The sequence below is a fragment of the Antechinus flavipes genome, chromosome 1 (assembly GCF_016432865.1).
Source record: "Antechinus flavipes isolate AdamAnt ecotype Samford, QLD, Australia chromosome 1, AdamAnt_v2, whole genome shotgun sequence".
Classification (NCBI taxonomy): domain Eukaryota; kingdom Metazoa; phylum Chordata; class Mammalia; order Dasyuromorphia; family Dasyuridae; genus Antechinus; species Antechinus flavipes.
The window spans coordinates 391,004,986-391,010,474 of NC_067398.1; the positions used below are offsets into that span (position 1 = coordinate 391,004,986).

The 5,489-nt window shown below is 39.6% G+C and overlaps 1 pseudogene; it reads left to right on the forward strand.

The window, feature by feature from the left end:
• Positions 1 to 2,018: 2,018 nt before the first annotated feature.
• On the forward strand, positions 2,019 to 3,160 carry LOC127543607 (creatine kinase B-type-like; annotated as a pseudogene).
• Positions 3,161 to 5,489: the final 2,329 nt, after the last annotated feature.

Sequence of the window (5,489 nt, forward strand, 5' to 3'; positions counted from 1 at the left end):
TTGCCTGAAAAATAATGAAGTTTCTGTCCATTCTTGAGGGGAATGGATTTAATTTTTTCTCCTAATCTTCATTTTGCTTGCTGATGATCTTTATCAGTGGGCCTGCTTAGGTCTACTCCATTCCAGAATTACAGAATGTTAGATCTGGGAAAAAACCTGGAAATAATATAGTCCAACCTCCTTAATATATTTGAGGAAACAGAGGTTCATTGAGGTCAAGTGATTTTTTTCAACCTTACATTTATAAAAGTGGTTAAGAGCCATTTTTTTTTCCTTTTGGGTTTAAGTTGGTAGTTTTTTCCCCCCTATCAATTAAAGGGCCTTCCCAAGTCTCATGTGTTGGGTATGAATACCCTCATCTTTTACAAAGCTAGTGTTGGAGAACAGGATGAGTATTGAGCTTGTAGATAACTTGTGCTTGCTCAAAGAGTTACCATATAAAGGAACTGTGTTTTTGAAATGTAATTTCAATAGTAGGTTCAATAATAGATTCTACACCATAACAGATGTAACTGAAGATTCCTAAAATATTAACACCAAAGATCAGCACTTGAAAGCCTTAGACCAAGGCAAAATCTACAAACTATAGCTTATAATAATTAGCATGCCAGTTTTCTATATTTTGAAAATGTAAGGAAATAAGATATTGTCTTACACATAAAATTCAGTTCCACAAAAAAACTAATATGAAGAGTTTTTTTTTGAAAACCTTAATTTAGATTTCAATTTGGTCATACATTTAGTGAGAAGGAGGAGTTATCATTGATCCAATTGTTTAAAATATGTATAATCAAATAAGGCTGACCACACACTCTTAAACACATACCATATCTTCATTGACTTCAGTAGTCCAGAGATCTGTAATTTCATTGATGTGGGAGCAATGCTCTATAACAATGACATTTTGACTGGATTTCTTGCCACTCCTAAAGAATTTTAAACCAGTATCAGTACCAAGCAGGTACAGAACCTGTGCTACTAGGTTGCCAAAGGCATAGGGTGCTGGACCTGGAATCAGAAAGTATCTTCTTGAGTTCAAATCTGGGCTCAGATTCTTTAGAAAGATGTCCTTGGGCAAGTCACTTAATTCTGTGAATCTCAGTTTCTTTATCGGTAAAATGAACTGGAGAATAAAATGGCAAATCTCTGCAGAATTTTTGCTGAGAAAATAAAAAAACTGAGTGGCAAAGAGTCATACACAACTGAAAAATGACTGAACAATAATAATGACTTAATAGGGGATCCTAGTGAATTTCTATAAATAAATGATTTATCATCCACAAGCCTCTCTACACTTATCTGGGGATAGTCCAAAAATGATAGACATCTAATCCATTCAAGATCTATTTTTGAAGCATATCCAACTTAGCCACATCTCCCAGAGGTATTTGTGTGTGTGTGAATGGTCTAGTGTTAGGGGTTGGTTTGATATTAATTCCAATAAGGAGAAAAGGGAGATATCTAAAAAAGTTGATATGAATGCACAGGGAAATGTCAACCAACCTAAATTTCAAAAAAAAATTTGTACAAAAAATAAAAGGATAGTAAAAGAAAATGAATAAGTAGTGTCACCTGCTCTTGTAAATAGTGTCAGAAGTGCTCAAGCTAAGAAATTAAGAATAAAGAAAGCTAAAGATAACAAATGTACATGTGTGATTTCAGGTTGCAAGGTGGGAAAAGGAAAGATCAGTGAAGGGATAGGGACAATGCTTGTGGTCAAGGATAAAATGAGAAATTAAAGAAAGAAGGTAGGACTTTAAAGAACTTATTTTGTTTACATTTTCTCTGTTAAGAAGAATGTATCCGGATGAGAAAGGTTATAACTAAAATAGCTAATATGGAGATCACTCAAGATTAGTAGGGAAATAGGGAACATTGAATTTCCCTTAACAGATTTAAGGTATAGACTTGGTGACTGAGCTCAGGCTAAAGTGGCCTGAGATCATAGCAAAAGCAGCAGCATTTTCTGAATTTTATTTCTTCTGCAACCTGCTGGAGCACCCTCACCTCCTGCCATCATGCCATTCTCCAGTAGCCACACCATGCTGAAGTCCTGCTACCCTGCTGAGGAGGAATACTTCGACCTCTCTTGGACCCACAACCATATGGCTAAGGAGCTATGGATCTCTGTGAAAAACTCTGAGATAAGGTTACATCCAGCCACTTCATCCTAGATGATGTTATCCACACTGGTGTGGACAATCCAAGGCATCCATTCATCATGACTGTGAGCTGTGTGACTGGAAATGAAGAGAGCTATGATGTGTTCAAGGAATTGTTTGATCCTATTACTGAGGACCACCATAGAGACTACAAACTTTCAGATGAACATAAGACTGATGATCTTAACCCTGACAATCTGCAGGATGGTGATTACCTGGATCCTAACTATGTGTTGAGTTCTCATATTTCAACTGGCTGAAGTATTTGGTGATTCTACCCACCTCTAATTATAGCTGGAGTGAATGCTATGTCATAGAGAAGCTCTTTGTGGAAACTCTGGTCAGCCTGGAATGTGACCTGAATAGGAAATACTATGCTTTGAAGAACATAACTGAGTAGGAACAGTAGCAGCTGTTTGATGACCACTTCCTCTTCAACAAGCCTGTCTCTCCTTTTCTCTTGGCATCTGGCATGGCCTGAGACTGGCCTGATGGCAAGGACATTTGACACAATGCCAACAAAACCTTTCTGGATTGGCTCAATGAGGAAGATCACCTGAGAGTTATCTCCACAAAGAAGGGAGGTAACATGAAGGAAGTGTTCACACATTTCTACATGAGGCTCACCCAGATTGAAATCCTTTTTCATACCAAGAACTAGAAGTTCATTTGGAACTTCCACTTGGGCTACATCCTGACCTGCCCCTACAATCTGGTCACAACCCTATATGCAATTGAACATATTAAACTGGCCCACCTGGGCAAGCATGAGTAATTTGGTGAAGTGCTGAAGAAGCTGATGCTCCAGAAAAGGAGATGGGAGTATAGACACAGCAATTGTGGGTGGTGTCTTTGACATCTCCTGTGCTGATCAACTGGGCTTATCAAAAGTAGAGCTGGTACAGATGGTGGTAGATGGTGTGAATTTGCTAATTAAAATGGAGAAGCATTTGGATAAGGGCCAGTTGATTGATGACCTTATGCCAGCCCAGAAATGAGCAATATGCCTCCTGAATTCTGTGCTTCCTAATTTATTGAAGGAATGACCACCATCCTTCCTGCCTGTGGCACTCCAGGGGGCTTCAGATTCAGTCTACCTAATCATGCTGAAGAGAAATCTCTCTTTCATCCTTTGATGTTGGAGTTTTATTTTTTTGATGGTTGAAATATTGTTGAATGCTGAAATACTAAACTATTGTTTTGGCTTTATCCAGATCTCAGGACCCCAAAAGAGAAAGATTTAAGTTCTTGAATATTCTTTAACACAAAAGGAACCATAAAAAATTGACCACCAACACACATATGGTGATAGTTAAAAAGTCATAAATAATAGAAGAGGAACCATATGATTGGAGAAGGATAAAGATGTTCTCAATTTCAAAAAAGAGAGGGGGAGACTTCCGGTTAAGATGGCGGAGAGGAGGCTCACAGTTGCATAAGCTCCGCGCTTTCTCTCACTATCCACTTCATTACAAGCCTCTGAATCAATGCTTGACTGAAAAAAAACCCACAAATATTTACCAAGAGAAGCCATCCTTGAGATCCGCCAAGAAAGGTCTGTCTTTACTGGAGGGCTGGGGCGGTTTTAGATCGGGCGCAGGCTGAGGGCAGCGGCAGTGAGAGCACGGGAGCAGAGCTGAGAGGGGGTGGGGAGTGATCGTAGCCGTCTATGCGGGGAGAGCTTCGCTACAGGTTTGGAACCTGCAGCAAGTCAGCAGCCCAGCAGAGAAGCTAAAAACACCGGGGCTGAAGAATACAACCGCAAACAGCTGGAGTCTCTTGGGACCTGGCCGCCCCCCCCTTCCCCCCCCTCAGTGACTCAGCACGCTTTGGGATCTCAGAGCGCAGGCGCAGCACAGTCCTGCTAGTGCCTCACTGCTGCCCCCTGCAGTCTGTAGAGGAAGCTCGATAACACACCCAGCCCCCCCCCCCAAAGAAAGACTCCAGTTTTTTCTGTTTTTCTTTGGTAGTTTGTCTCTGATTAATAGACAGAATGAGCAAGAAGCTGAAGAGGACTTTAACCCTTGACAGCTTCTATACAGATAGAGAGCAGACTCTAAATCCTGAGGAGACTAAAAACAGGCAGTCCCCAGGTGATTCCCCAAAGGAGGAGATCGGCTGTTCCTCAGCACAGATGAACCTCATAGAAGTGATTAAAAAGGCTCTCACAAGGGAGCTAGAAGAAAAATGGGAAAAGAGTCGGGAGAAGTTAAAGAGAGAGTGGATAAAGAAGTAAAATCCTTGAAAAATAGGATTAGTGAACTGGAAACAGAAAACAGCTCTCTAAAAAACAAAATTGGCGAAATGGAAAAAAATTCCACAGAACAAAAGAACTCAATTGGACAATTAGAAAAAGATTTTAAAAAAGTGAGTGAAGAGAATACTTCACTGAAAATCAGAATTGAACAAGTGGAATTGAATGACTCGAGGAGACAAGAAGAATCAGTCAAGCAAATCCAAAAAAATCAAACAATGGAGAAAAATGTGAAATACCTTCTGGGGAAGACAACAGACCTGGAAAACAGATCCAGGAGAGACAATCTGAGAATCATTGGACTCCCAGAAAAACATGATGAAAAAAAGAGCCTGGACACTGTCTTCCAGGAAATTATCAAAGAGAACTGCCCAGAAGTCATAGGAACAGAGGAAAAAATAAACATTGAAAGGATTCATCGATCACCCACTGAAAGGGATCCTAAAATCAAAACACCAAGGAATATAGTGGCCAAATGCCAGAACCCTCAGATGAAAGAAAAAATATTGCAAGCGGCTAGAAAAACCCAATTCAAGTATCAAGGAGCCACAATAAGGATCACCCAGGATCTGGCAGCATCCACATTAAAAGATCGAAGGGCCTGGAATATGATATTCCGAAAGGCTAAGGAACTTGGTATGCAACCAAAAATAACTTACCCAGCGAGAATGAGCATCTTTTTCCAGGGAAGAAGATGGACATTCAACGAAGTAAGCGAATTTCATCTATTTCTGATGAAAAAACCAGAACTTAACAAAAAGTTTGATCTACAAATATAGAACTCAAGAGAAATCTAAAAAGGTAAAGATTAATCTTGGGAACTATATTTTGACTATATAGATGTATAAAGAATACATGTATACCTTGTTCTAGAAATTGATGTGGAAAGGACATTGTACCAGAAAAAGGGTAAAGTGGGGGTAGTACATCTCATGAAGAGGCATAGGAAACCTATTATATCTGAGAGAAAGAATGGAGGGGGATGAATATAGTGGGTATCTTACTGCCTTCAGAATTGGCTTTAAGTGAAAAATCTTAAGACATATTCAATCTAAGGTGAAACTTCTCCCATC